At 36.9% G+C, this 15,973-nt stretch overlaps 1 pseudogene; it reads right to left on the bottom strand.

The window, feature by feature from the left end:
• Positions 1–5,709: 5,709 nt before the first annotated feature.
• Positions 5,710–14,775, bottom strand: LOC110329261 (annotated as a pseudogene).
• Positions 14,776–15,973: the final 1,198 nt, after the last annotated feature.

Raw genomic sequence — 15,973 nt, 5'->3', positions numbered from 1 at the left:
GAACTCCTCTACCCCTGCGTGGCGTATGAGTTTCGACCCCAGCATGCTGGCCTGAGCTCAATAAACTCAAGTTCGGTCTCAGTATCTCACTGGGTGTGCGCTATTCCCGAGACTTGAGTGAGGGTCTCCTCTGGGGGATCTTTCACAGCAAAGAAAATAATTGTGTGAAGAGAAGCCCAAGCAGCTATATGTCTAACAGGACATTCATAACCAGAACACACAAAGAACTCAACAAGAAAGAACCAAAACCACTTTGTTTGAAATGAGTTATCAGAGCATCCAGTTAGAAGGAAGATGGGGAGGAGAAAGAAGAGGAAGAGGAGAAAGAGGAGCAGAAAGAGCTAAGAAATATCTTTAAAAGAATTAAAAATATTTAGCATTTAGAAAACTACAAATCAAAAACAAGTTTGCAATTCATCTCACCTTTCATAATTGTTAAAGCCATCAAGACAACTTACAACGAATACTGTCTAGGATATAAAGAAATGGGATCTTTCATCAACTGTTAGTGAGATTATAGACTTGTGCAACCATTCTGAAAGTCAATGTGATGAATCCTCACAAAGCTAAATATAAATTACCACATGATTACCCAACTTTAGCACACATTGACATATTAGTAAAGAACTCAACATCCCAAGCCACAGTCTTGCTCAACTATGCTCATTCGTATGCTCTATTCACAATAATAGCTAGGAAAGTAACAGCACCTAAAAGTCCTGCAACTGATGAACGGCTAAGGAAAATGCAGTGCATATACCTGATGCAATACTATGCAGCCCTAATGAAGGAACTTAACTGGAAGGGAAGGGAATAATAGTCCAGAAGGACAGAAAGAGGGAAGGAATAAGTAGCGATATGGATGTTTTAGCAATAATTGCTAATAGCAATCATTACATTAGAGCAACATTATTTTATGATTCATTAAAAATTCATATATAGTATATGTGTATACACACACTCACATATACAGAGACAACAAAAATATACATACTTGGTGTGACAATGTTCTCACAAAATCCTAAGGATCAGGCATTGAAAATCTCCCATGGATTTATTTAACATAGTTTGACAGAAAAGAAGTTGTTATGGTAATTTTTCATATGTTCCTTGCATAATATATTTTAGAAGTAGTGCACAAAATGTGCATATTTAAAATGTTTATTAAGTTTATAAAGAGATGTGTATTTTGTGTACTTTAAAAGGCAGTTGATCTTTGGTTAATATTTGTCACTTTTTCCTAAGGTAAAAAAGGAGTAGAAATCATTAGACTGTGTAAGGAGAAATGTGTGCATGTGTGAGAAAGTGTACCATATTCTGTTGTGAGAAAACTCATAGGTCTAACATTTATGTCTACTGAACTCTTGCAAAGTTGCTTGTGGAAGAAAACCATGTATTTTTTTAAGTTTTACTCATAATAATAAATATAATAAAGAATGTATTAAAATATAAAATAAATATAATAAATAGTAAAATAAAACATCTAAAGACTAAGGAATAAAAACAGATAAATTTAAGGGTACCTTCACACAGTGTGCCCCAACACATTCCCAGGATTCTTGGATAATAAACTGATAATCAAAACATGATGTCTGTTGAGTTCCCTAGGAAACATTTCAGTACTGATAGCTTTGCAAGTATAATTGTGCCACTATTCGGATAGTATTCATTTTGGAGACATGTATTCTGTATGTTTCTTAGAAGATATGATACTTGGTTAGTTATACACTTTACCTTTTGATGCTGCAGTAGGCAAAATATGTGTCATTGTGATTGAAAGTATTTTAAAGTTTAGAGTATAACATATTTTCCAAAATGATTTTTGCTAGTGGTTCAAAAGAGAGTAAGTAGACATCTTTGTAGAGGTTAAAGGCTGTTTTAAAAGTATTTATTTAGAAATAATTACAACACAAAGCAGTGGGTTTCAGTTTAGCACCTTCAGAATTCTTTCTGATGCTATGCATCCCCTCCTCCCTTCCCCTAACCCCTCCCCCTTCCCTTCCCCTCCCACCTCCCTCCTCCCTCCTCCCTCCTCCCTTATCCCTCCTCCATGCCTTTGCTCCACCCTGTGCATCCCTTCCTCCTCACAATGCCGCCATCATGTCTACATTCCACATGTATTCTGTTTCTCTTTATCCTCCCTTACGATCTTATTTTCTTCTTTCATGGTTCCCTTTCTACTTCTGTGAATTATATAAATACATATACAATATATAGAAATTACAATGTAAGATCTTATGAAAGAAAAGATGTAATATTTTTCTTCTTTATCTGGCTTGTTTTAATTAATGAAATAATTTTAGTTTCCATCCTTTTTTGGTTTTGTTTTTGGTTTTGTTTTTTGTTTGTTTGTTTGTTTGCAAATGTCAGGTTTTACTTTTCCTGAAAACTAAGTGAAATTCTATTATGTGTATTTACCATGTTTTCTTTATTTATCCATCGATGATGGATGTCTAGTCCAGTTCCATTTCCTAGCTATTGTGAATAACACATCAAAAAAAGAAAAAAGGAAAAGAAAAGAAAAAAGGATTTGTAATGATCTCTGAGATGTGTGCCTCATATTTCTTCTGGTATTGATCAGGAGATGTAGAGAATACCATATGATTTCAATGGATTTTTAAAGAACTCTTTTATGTGTAGACTCATATTTCCTCTGGTACAGAACAGGAGATGTACAGACTACCATATGATTTCGATAGTGTCATCCTAGGTCATAATCGCACCAGCAATGTTAAGGATTCCTCTTTCCCTACGTCTTCTCAGCTTTGATGTCAGTGTCAGTTATCTGACTCTAGGGCCACAGAAATACAAAGCAGTTTTAATTTGCATTTCTCTTATGACCAGTAATATTGACTATTAAAATTTATTTAATAGTCATCTGTATTTCTCTCTAAAGAACTACATTTTCAGGTGTTCTTTTGTTGTTTGCCTGTTTGTTTGTTCTTAGTTTTGTAGAATCTTATATATGTTGAAGTATAAACCTCTGCCTGAAGCCTAGCTGGGAAAGGGCTTCAGCCTTTTCTGTGGGTGTCTTCATGTTGCAGATAGCCTTGCTGATGTTTTAAATTCCACGCATTCACATTTAAGATTTCTTGAGATTTTTTTCTGTACATTTTGAGTTGTTTTATGAATGACCTGTCTATAGTTATGTCCTGAAATGCCTGGGAATTTCACTGTTTCAAGTATTATAAAAAGGTTATATTCTAGTGTGAATTGTTTTGTGTGCATTCTGGATATCCAGGTATGCAAGAAACAACAAGTATTAATTAATATTTATATGTGATATGCTATTTTATTATTTATAATATAAATTTTTATTAATAAAAATAAAAATAGTAATACTAATAGGCTGCCATTTTCCAGTATATTTTTGATACCTTTAATTTTTTTTAGGTACTCATAGATTATGGGTTAATTCTTGACTCTCTATTCTCTTACATTGTCCTATATATCTGTGCCCATATATTTTTGTCACTGTAGCTTTGTAGCATTGTTTGGGGTCATGCGCTGTAATAGCTTCAATTTAGTCTTTTGTTTCTATGTGAATTTTGGAAGTATTTTATTTTCTGATTCATTGAGGAACTCCTTTGACATTTGAAACGTTATTGAATATGTAGCTAACTTATGTAATATTGACATTTTAATTGTATTAAGTTTGAAAATTATGCATTTGCATGATCCCTTGTAGCCTACCCAGTGTCTTTGTGTGGTGGCCTTCACTGTTCAATGTTTCCTTGTCACAATTTCATGCTCCTGTGCCACACTTCTGTCTTCAAGCCTTTTCTACTATCTTAAAACATGGCCCAAGAACGGAGTTACAGGAAGTGAATTCTGAGTCTTTGTGAGAAAATGCCAAGAACATATGACAAAGTCTTGTGATCTCAGTTCCTTCAAAAGAATGAAATTGTTCTTGGAATGTGCTTTCCTGCCCCTTTTCAGAGTAGGCGACAGGAATGAATTTTTTTAGATTATTTATTGCAACTGGCTATTATTATTTGCTTATATGCCTCTATGGAAAAATGTTTTAGTCACATGCATCTTGTCCTTGTGATTATGGATAGCTCAGCCTCACAAGCTTACTCATGAGGCTCTTCTTAACCTTCAAAGTACAAACTGTCTGATGTCATGAATAAAATTGGCTATTGCCTAAGAATTTAATCTGCCTCATTTTTAGGCTCCATTCTGCCAGTTTCCCACTGCCACCAGAGAGGTAAATGTTATTCCAGTGCAGTCTCTGCTAAAGAATAAGTTAATTTTTTTATTTCATGCCACTTAAAAATAATATTTATTAAGTTGGTAATATTGCTGTTAGGTTTATATTTATCTTATAAGAATGATTTGTGACTGATAAATCATTTCTCCTGTCTCTTGTGATTCATAATGTAAGGGATTAACCTAGGCATCACAGTCATTTATCTGCTGGTGGATTCTTACTGTACTCTAAACATTCTATATATTTTTCATTTCTTGAATTCCTTTCTTACTAGAATTTTAAAATATATTTTGGATGCTCTATTTTTGTATTTTCTATTTCTCTCTCCATTTTCCTCTGGTGTATTTCTTTAGTTTATTTCTGGTGTGTGTGTGTGATATTGTGATAGATGTGAGTGTGTGTGTGTGTGATAGATGTGAGTTAGCTCTGCCATGTGAATTCAAAGGATTTAACTCTGACCACAAGGCTTGCTGACAAGAACTATAACTTGATGATCCATCTTGTTAGCTAACCATCATTCTATTAACTAAAAATGTATCTACGCTGGATTCTCTATAATTTTTGCAAACTTCTGGGTAGCTAATTTTTAATTGAGATGAATTTCAGGTGAATTTATGATATCTTTTTAATCAAATATTTCAAATAAGTGAAAAATACAGTAAGAACATAAGAGTTGTTCTGATTTTTCAGTTTTACCACAGGCCAATAATCCTGAAGTTCATCCAACATTCAACTCAGGCAGGCATTGTTGTCAGTAGTTCTCTGCTAAGAAATTTGGGTTTAATATTGTTTGGTTATTTTCTTCTCATTCCCAACCTAATTTTTCAGCATATATGTTTCTGGAAAATAAGCAGTATTCTCCAATAATAGTAAAATCAAGAGAAGGTACATTATCCAAAGTATAAATAACTCAGAATGTTGGCTAAAGGATATTGTGTCACAGTTTCTTGTTAGAGCCTAAATATTGTATGGTATAGTCACTTTCAAACAGCAATCCAGATGGTAAGTTTTATAGGACTCTGAAGCAACCTCATTCAGAATTGAAATGTTGTTACTGAAAGTAATTGTTACATAATCAATCACCCTTCACTTTAGATAGATGATGAAGGTTATCATTAATTGTTAATAAACATGATGAAGGATGGAACTTACACAATGACTAAAGATAAAGAAGAGACCTGCCATTCTTAAAAATCTACTCTTCTCTTTCAGAAATGGATTTGGAAACTACTTAAACATTAAAGCTGTCATCTAAGTAAACTGAGAATTTGAGGTAACAAAAATCTACTTATTTATATAACCATTGGCCTAAATATCTTACTAATTTGTTTTCTTGTACTGAAAATAAGGGTGTTTTGGTTAGAAATTCTCACTCTTTACCGATCAACGCCAATCTTATTAATCAAAATATCAGCTATCAATACTTATATTGGAAATATTATTTCTTTTTTTTAAGATCAGTAAACACTTTTATTATACAAGCTATGAATAATAGTTTATTTGCCTTTCTGGGCTTTGATCTTCCTCAGATAGAACTCCAGCTCCTTGGCTTCGAGCACCTAGCCCTCTGCTCTGCCAGACTGGCCTGGTCGTGAGGCAATGCAGGCAAGAAGCTTGCCCTGCTGGAACTGCTCTTCCAGGAGGCTGCTGATTGTTGGTATCTTTTTCCTTTCATCGTATTTCTTTTGAATTTTCATCGAACATTTTTTGTTTAAAATCTCTGCCTCTGAGAAACTCGAAGCAATCCTACTAAAATCAGGGACTAGACAAGCATGCCCACTTTCTCCCTACCTATTCAATATAGTACTTGAACTTCTAGCCATAGCAGTTCGGCAACAAAACGAGATCAAGGGGATACAAATTGGAAAGGAAGAAGTCAAAATATCATTATTTGCAGATGATATGATAGTATACATAAGTGATCCTAAAAATTCCACCAGAGAACTCCTAAACCTGATAAACAGCTTCAGTANAGTAGCTGTATATAAAATTAACTCAAACAAATCAGTGGCCTTCCTCTACACAAAGAATAAATGGGCTGAGAAAGAAATGAGGAAACAACACCCTTCACAATAGTCACAAATAATATAAAATACCTTGGCGTGTCTCTAACTAAGGAAGTGAAAGATCTATATGATAAAAACTTCAAGTCTCTGAAGAAACAAATCAAAGAAGATCTCAGAAGATAGAAAGATCTCCCATGCTCATGGATTGGCAGGATTAACATGTCAAAATGGCCATCCTGCGGAAAGCAATCTACAGATTCGATGCAATCCCCATCAAAATTCCAACTCAATTCTTCACTGAGTTAGAAAGGGTGATTTGCAAATTCACCTAGAATAATAAAAAACCTAGGATAGCAAAAACCCTTCTCAACAATAAAAGAACCTCTGGTGAAATCACCATGCCTGACCTTTAAGCTGTACTACAAAGCAATTGTGATAAAAACTACATGGTACTGTTAAAGCGACAGACATGTAGATAAATGGAATAGAATGGAAGACCCAGAAATGAATCCACACACCTATGGTCACTTGATCTTTGATAAGGGAGCTAAACCATCCAGTGGAAAAAAGACAGCATTTTCAACAAATGGTACTGGCACAANTGGCGGTTATCATGTAGAAGAATGAGAATTGATACATTCTTATCTCCTTGTACAAAGCTCAAGTCTAGTCTAAGTGGATCAAAAACCTCCACATAAAACCAGAGACACTGAAACTTACAGAGGAGAAAGTGGGGGAAAGCCTCAAAGATATGGGCACAGGGGAAAAATTCCTAAACAAAACAGCAATGGCTTCTGCTATAAAATCAAGAATTGACAAATGGGACCTCATAAAATTGCAAAGCTTCTGTAAGGCAAAAGATACTGTCAACAAGGCAAAAAGGCCACCAACAGATTAGGAAAAGGTCTTCACCATCCTACACCCAATAGAGGACTAATATCCAATATATACAAAGAGCTCAAGAGGCTGGACTCCAGAAATTCAAATAACCCCATTAAAAAATGGGTTACAGAGCTAAACAAAGAATTCTCAACTGAGGAATACTGAATGGATGAGAAACACCGGAAAAAAATGTTCAACATCCTTAATCATCAGGGAAATGCAAATCAAAACAACCTTGAGATTCCATCTCACACTAGTCAGAATGGCTAAGATCAAAAATTCAGGTGACAGCAGATACTGGTGAGGATTTGGAGAAAAAGGAACACTCCTCCATTGCTGGTGGGATTGCAAGCTTGTACAACCACTTGGAAATCAGTCTGGTGGTTCCTCAGAAATTTGGACATAGTACTACGGGCAGATCCAGCAATACCTATCCTGGGCATATACCCAGAAGATGTTCCATCTGCTAATAAGGACACAAGCTCCACTATGTTCATAGAAGCCTTATTTATAATAGCCAGAAGCTGGAAAGAACCCAGGTGTCCCTCAATAGAGGAATGGATACAGAAAATGTGGTACATTTACACAATGGAGTATTACTCAGCTATTAAAAACAACCAATTCATGAAATTCTTGGGCAAATGGTTGCATCTAGAGGATATCATCGTTAGTGAGGTAACCCAATCACAAAAGAAGTCACTAGGTATGCACTCACTGATGAGTGGATAATAGTCCAGAAACTTAGAATAACCAAGATGCAATTTTCAAAACACAAGAAAACCGAGAAGAAGGAAGAACGTGTGGACACTTCATTCCTCCTTAGAATAGGGAAAAAAATACCGTTGTTACAGAGACAAAGTTTTGAGCTAAGATGAAAGGATGGACTATCCAGAGACTACCCCACCTGGGGATCCATCCCATCATCAGCCACCAAACCCAGACACTATTGCACATGCCAGCAAGATTCTGCTGAAGGGACCCTGATATAGCAGTCTCTTGTGAAGCTATGCCAGTGATTGGCAAACACAGAAGTGGATGCTCACAGTCAGCTATTGGATGGAACACAGGTCCCCCAATGTCAGAGCTAGAGAAAGTACCCAAGGAGCTGAAGGGGTCTGCAACCCTGTAGGTGGAACAACAATATGAACTAACCAGTACCCCCAGAGCTCCTGTCTCTAGCTACATATGTAGCAGAAGAAGTGCTAGTTGGCCATCATTGAGAAGAGAGGCCCCATTGTCTTGCAAACTGTCCCAGTACAGGGGAATGCCAGGCCCAAGAAGTGGGGTGGGTAGGGGATCAGGGGTGGGGGGATGGTATAGGGAACTTTCGGGATAGCATTTGAAATGTAAATAAAGAAAATATCTTATTAAAAAAATATCTTCCTCCAAAGGAGTCAACTAACCCTCCTTTTTAAGGCCCAGGGCCAGCACACTGTGGGACTTGTACCACTGCCAGTATGGTGTGCTATCAATAAGCATAATGCAGTTCTTCCCAGGGTCTTGGTGTGGACACACTCATTATTGGATGCTTTGTAGTCAAAACCAGTGAACTTTACTTTGTAAGCACAACACTCGGAGCCCTAGGAAAAGTTTCCTATATCCAATCTCAGGGCACAGCACTTTTTATTGCCTCCAAGTTTGAGAAGACAATAAGAAAATACCTACCCAGGAAAAGGTGACTGCCACACAAGAGAATTAACAATAGCAACTCCACATGTCTATTATCCAAATCATATCTTGCATCTGAAACAGTCTGGGTGTTCTTTGGTATTTCTGATTTATCTTTATTCTAGCAGTCAAATTATTTCTCTAAAATTATCATCTATTTACATTTATCTTCTGATTAATATTCTTTATTGATTAGCTAGGAATAAATTTCATCTTCTTTAATTTAGATGCAAGTCTCTACAGTGGGCAGTACTATTCCTTTTCTATCGATCTCTTCTCAGCAGTTTTTACTTAGAAGCAGAATGGACAATGCACCAGCTGCTCTCTACTATAGTACTCCTATGACCACTCTTCTCCATTACACACATCCTCCCAGCTTTCCCATTTTATCTTCATGTCATGTGAATGTCCAGTTGGAGGTTGTCTTTATCAGGGTTTCTATTCCTGTACAACATCATGACCAAGAAGCAAGTTGGGGAGGAAAGGGTTTATTCAGCTTACATTTCCATACTGCTGTTCATCACCAAAGGATGCAGGAGTGGAACTCAAGCAGGTAAAGGAAGCAGGAGCTGATGCAGAGGCCATGGAGAGATGTTACTTACTGGCTTGCTTCCCCTGGCTTGCTCAGCCTGCTCTCTTATAGAACCAATACTACCAGCCCAGATATGGCACCACCCACAAGGGGCCCTCCCCGCTTGATCACTAATTGAGAGAATGCCTTACAGCTGGATCTTGTGGAGGCATTTCCCCAACTGAAGCTCTTTTCTCTGTGATAACACCAGCCTGTGTCAAGTTGACACAAAATTAGACAGTACAGAAGTCATATGTAAATCTTTCATCTGAATTGAATAGTTGTTGTATGAATTCCTTCAACATGGCAGATATTTGATTTGATTATTGTAATGATAGTTTTTATTCATTTGCAATTTCATAAACATGTTTTGATTATATTTACCTTTCTTCTCAGTTTAATCCCATTTTCCTTTTCCATTGCACCTTCTTTGTGTCCCGTTTTCCTCTTTCAATATCAATTTGTGCTAAATATTCTTGGGTGAGTGTGTGGCTTTCCACTGATCTGTGGTCAAATAATTTATGTATATCTATATCTATCTATATCTATATCAATATCTATATCAATATCTATACCTATACATATACCTATATCCACATCCACATCATCTATATCTATATCTATCTATCTATCTATCTATCTATCTATCTATCTATCTATCTATCTATCTATCTCTATATCATCTATGTATCTATGTATCTATCTATCTATCTATCTATGTTAAGATGGTGACCCAAGTCTAATCTACTGAGTGAAGCTGAACGCAGGAAGTTTAAGTACACACCCCATGCTGCTGCTGGACATGCACCAGGCTGTAAAAAGCCACAGGACCCTGCTCCAGGGGTGGAGAAAGGCAGTCTGAGGTCCCTGTGGACCTGCCAGAGTTGGCTCGGGGTCTCTGGGCCTGCATGGAGGCTGGGAACAGGATGATCTAGTTCTTGGATACTGTAGACGCTGCTGGATTCTAGCCTGGGGCTGAAGGGAAAAGGGCATGAGGGGACCACTGGCTGGTTCTCACCAGGAGGAGAGTGCTTAATGTCTGAGAGTGCAGAGAAGCCTTCCACGGGAGATTAGGTGCATGGTTCTTTAGAGGGAGACCTTCTTCATTGCTCCAGCATGGCGGATTCCGAAGAAAAGAGGCAGTCCATTGTTTTAAGGCATTTATTGTAGAAAGGCAGAGAGATGGAAAGAGTAGGAGGCTGGCCATGGCCATATGGAGAGAGGGGGGAAGGGAATGCTGAGGGAAGGGGAGAAAAGACAAGAGAGAAGCAAGCTGTAAGCAGAAGTAAGAGAGGAAGGAGGAGCTAGTAGTCCCTTTTATAGTGGGCCAAGCCTACCTGACTGTTGCCAGGTAACTGTAGGGAGGAGCATACTTGGCAGTTGCCAGGTAACTGTGGAGGTGGAGTCCAGACAGAATACCAGGAGCTTAGGGTATTGCCCAAAGTACTGGGGCCTCCTGTCAGCAGCCTGGTATCCAGGAGCAGGCAAACTTCCTTCTGTCCCTTACAGAGTTATCTGCTGGGACTCCGGGGTTTAAACCTAGCTGGGCCAGAAAACAGGCTGCCTTTCATGGTCATATATATAACTTTTTCTAAGAGAAAACTGGCGCTTCCTTTTCCTGCAGGTAACAATTGCTAGTAGATCCTTGGTTGTGGGTAGAATTTTGTACCCAGCTCCTCTTTCTCTGCTGGTATTTGATATGGTTTAGAATTGTCCAAGTCTTGTAAATCTGCTTGTGTTTATATGTGCAGCTGTCATAATTTGCCCAGAAAACTCTGTTTTTGGTATTGTTCACAGCAACTGCTTCTTACACCCGCCTGCTTCTTCTCATTAATAATCCTTCATTATTTGATTGGAAGCTCATTCGAAGCCAAGGCTACACCTTCTCAGATTTATTGACTTATGAAATAGGGGATGCACTTACTCTGTAGTTTCTATGGTTTCTTTATGAGCAGCATTTAGAAATAGGTATAAAGGAGTGATGAACAATTAGTCATTCTGGATGCGAGTACATATACAATCTTCTTAAGTATCATTCATTTATCGTAAGTTAAGAAACATGCACAACAGTAAGTGCTGGGATATATATTAATATTAACATATTAATCTTTTGTGTGTGTTTACCTTTCCAAAGTAATGATGGCAGAAATTTGTAGCAGTATTTTCCCTGTCCAATTAATTAAATATTAATATAACAGGAAGCCTGTGATTGGACAGGGAAAGGGAGGCAGAGCTAAGAGTTGCAGAGACAGGGAGCGACACAGAAGATGAGGAGGAAAATGGAGAATAACCAGGACGGTTCAGAGTCTGCATGTCTTTAAATAGCCACAGGTAGATATAGTATAAAATAGGGCTAGAACAGCTGGACTAACTTGTCTAATCTAGGCAAGCAGCTGGTATCATCTGAAATTATTGTGTGGGCATCTTGTGAATTGAGAACTTATTGCTATATATAAATCTGACTAATTATTATCTTCTAGGGGTTTGTTTACTGGGTTAAGGGGAATTTGTGACAACTAGCCACTGCGGGTAAATAGTTGAAAAGAGACAAGCAACTCTGAGGCAGGTGAACCAGAGCTGGACAGATCCCCTCCCATTTTTTCAGGGACCGTGGGCAGAGAGCAGCTGGGTGTAGCATGGGAACTTGCCAATCTTTTTTAATATTCCTGCTACAGAAATTAAAATAATTTGTTTATTATATTTAAAGTTTGCACAGGGAAAATGAATGAGACTAGAGAAATGTATGCTTTCATGATTTCTTTGTCAAAAAATGTATTCTAGAAATTGTAGTACAAACCCACCAATCAAAACTTGTTTAATCAACCCTGAGATTCCATCTCACACCAGTCAGAATGGCCAAGATTAAAGATTCAGGTGACAGCAGATGCTGGCGAGGTTGTGGAGAAATAGGAACACTCCTCCATTGCTGGTGGGATTGCAAGCTTGTTCAACCACTCTGGAAATCAGTCTGGCGGTTCCTCAGAAAATTAGACATAGTACTACCGGAGGATCCTGCTATACCTCTTCTGGGCATATACCCAGAAGATCTTCCAACTGGTAATAAGGACACTTGCTCCACTATTTTCATAGCAGCCTTATTTATAATAGCCAGAAGCTGGAAAGAACCCAGATGTCCCTCAATAGAGGAATGGATACAGAAACTGTGGTACATTTACACAATGGAGTACTACTCAGCCATTAAAAACAATGAATTTATGAAATTCTTGGGCAAATGGATGTATCTGGAGGATATCATCCTTAGTGAGGTAACCTGCTTGTGGACGTTGTACATCGTGGTGCGGAGCCTAGTGCGCACCACGATGTACAACGTCCACAAGCAGGTACAGAGACAAAATTTAGAGCTAAGATGAAAGGATGGACTATCCAGAGAGTACCCCATTCGGGAGTCCATCCCATCATCAGCCACCAAACCTAGATACTAATGCTCATGCCAGCAAGATACTGCTGAAGGGACCCTGATATTGCGGCCTCTTGTGAGGCTATGCCAGTGCCTGGTCAACACCGAAATGGATGCTCACAGCCAGCTACTGGATGGAACACAGGGTCCCCAATGGAGGAACTAGAGAAAGTACCCAAGTACCTGAAGGGGGCTGCAACCCTGTAGGTGGAACAACAACAGGAACTAACCAGTACCCCCGGGGTTTGTGTTTCTGGCTGCATATGTAGCAGAAGATGACCTAATCGGCCATCAGTGGGAATAGAGGCTCCTTGGTCTTCCAAACTCTATATGACCTAGCACAAGGCAAGGCCTGGGCCAAGTAGTGGGAGTGGGTGGGTAGGGGAACAGAGGTGGGGGGAGGGGTATGGGAAACTTTCGGGATAGCATTTGAAATGTAAATAAAGAAAATAATAATAAAAAAGAAAAAAAAACTTGTTTAATTAACTATAATGCATATACTTTTATCTCTAATGTTATTGATAAATTTATGTGATTTAAGTAAGTAGATGCTTATTATCTGTTCTACAATTCTTAGTTATATCTTATGTGGGATTTATAGAGAGTAATTTTCATAAATCCAGTTTCTATGGTGCCTACCTCTGTACTGTAAGAGATGAGTAATACATATTTTCTATAATGATGTTAAAATGTTCAGTTGCAAAGGTAGGCTGTGGCTACATAATCTTCCTATTCCCTTTTCAATGAATAATTCAAGTAGTGGCCTTCACCTTCCTCCTAGGATGGAGAAGATGGATCTATTCCCAAGTGTTGTTTTCAATTATTGAGATGTAAGGAGCTCCTGAAAATTCAGACTCTGGGGCCTTGTTACAGGGCTAGCTCCAAGTTTCCTTTGTGAACATAAGAAGGTACATCAGTAGAAACTTTAGAACAGAACTAGTAAAGAAGCAAGCACTGTTGTGGGGACAGTATCTATATGACACAGAAAGTAGATTTATATATGAAATTCTATGCATTAAAATGAATGGCCTGTTTTAAAGTTATATCCTTGATATAATTATAATTTGGTGTTAAATGCTAACTGGAAACATGGTATCAGTGACTAAACACTTAAATATCTCAAAAATACTTGCACGGAAATTAAGACAGGGTAACATGGAGAGAAGTGTAAGCTGAAATATTTAAGTCATATGTAGCCATCTGAATACTCTGATAATGATTACCCATGGGGCATCTGCAAATAAGCCACCACTAGGCTTGGAAATATATTCATTAAAAAGAATATCCACAAAAATGAAAAGAATATTTTCTAGGACAAATACCAAATTTATATTTTATTGAAATGTGTGTATTTGATTAACAAATCCAATCAATCTAATGGCCGAATTTCTAAATTCCACTCATCATAAGTAAAAATAAATATAGAAACAACATTTCTCATCCTTTAGAAAACTGATTATGAAATACTTCATTGGAGCTAATTGCACTGAACTTTGAGAACAAATGTCCTGTAATTGACAAAAACCATTTTGGGGGACTGGGGACGTTTTTGTTTTTGTTTTTGTTTTTGTTTTTGTTTTTTTTTGCCTTCATACATTCTGACTCAATGAACCAAATTATTTTTCTTTAATTCCAAGTTTTCTATTTCAAATGATAGCTAGAAAGAAAGTCCTATGTGAATATTCTATAAAATATTGCTTCATTTATAATTTTGAAGAATACTTTCATAAGAACAGTAATGACAAAGACAGCCCAAACAGGGAAAACAAGAAAAACGTTTATGACGTATAAAATGAATTCTTCAAAAGAGTTTTGTTTTGAAACTCCAAGGGTGATAAGTCAAATGATTGCAGCACACATTGCTATTTATTACCTTGCATTGACTGAAAATCATCTCTGCTGCCAACCCCAGGTAAATCATGTTACATGTTTCATAAAATATGAGAGCTGGATCTTTTCTGAAGATGCCACTTAGTGTGTGAACTTGCTGCTTTTGGCTAAATCCCAGTTGCTGCATACTCCCTCAAGACCACCACTTCTAGAGTCCTGTGGCAGCTGAATGAGAGAAGAAAAGATACGTATAGAAAACAGATGCAAAAGGCTGATAGCTTGTCCAGCTTTTAGTGCTCAGACTGACAGCTAAATACAAATTGAGAAATGTAAGTTTCACTTCCAGCAAATTTACTGGGTGAAAATCTCATTTTTTCATTTTGTTTGAATACACTCACTGCTTCTCAGAATACGCAACTTTACAGTGAGATATTCTTTATTCTTGAAGGCTCATTATTTTCCAGTGAGGTTACCGAACCTAGACTACATAGTAGAGATTACCCAACATGGTATTAATCAAAAATATACATGGCAAATGGGATTCCAAACAGTGCCAAATAGGCATCTGCTTTTAACAAAGAATGAAAAAAAAACCATTTAGTTCCTTTATTAACAGGTATTATGGGTAATTTATTTTTAAGCCATCTCAAAAACACATTTAACTAGCATATAATTTAATTTACTTCTAAGCAACATGACTTTTACTGGTTGCTTCAAATCATTAATTTGAAAAGGCAACTTGATGTAAAAGATGCCTTTGACCCAGAGAACAGATTCAAAACATTAAAAATAAATTAAATAATCTTTTGGACATATGTTAAGAGTTTCTTTGGGGCTTGAAAAATAACATCATTTATGTTACAGTGTATGTTAAGATGTTTTCAGGGAAAAATAAAGCCAACTTTATTTCTAGCAGTAGAGAATATCTACATCTTATGAATGAACTACAGATTTTGCTGAAATTTTGACAGTTATCATATGGTCAAGTATTCTTAAATTAAAAAAATGAAAGACATTTCTCTAAGTTTTGCTGAGAAGTAAATAGTATTACAGCCAGTTACAATTTTTTGGATGTTTCATGTGTACTGGATTTTGTACAACTGTTTATTTAGAGAACAATTCATTAAAATTAAAACATGGTTAGTCAATTTTATATTAAACAGGTAAGTTTCACTACAGGAAAATATTTCTCTGCTAAAAATATCAACAGAACTATTTTCTAAATCTTTCTGTGGGTGACATTTTGAGTGGGAAATTAAAAATAATACTAGATTATAAGTATATGAGGATATATGTTCCCTTTAATATAGGAAAGTATTTAAGAATAACACTGTGAATAGAAATGCAACAAGAATTGCTCCAACACAATCTTAGATTATTTCTTC

The sequence above is a fragment of the Mus pahari genome, chromosome 11, assembly GCF_900095145.1.
Source record: "Mus pahari chromosome 11, PAHARI_EIJ_v1.1, whole genome shotgun sequence".
Lineage (NCBI taxonomy): Eukaryota > Metazoa > Chordata > Mammalia > Rodentia > Muridae > Mus > Mus pahari.
This window is presented reverse-complemented; position numbering and strand designations above follow the sequence as displayed.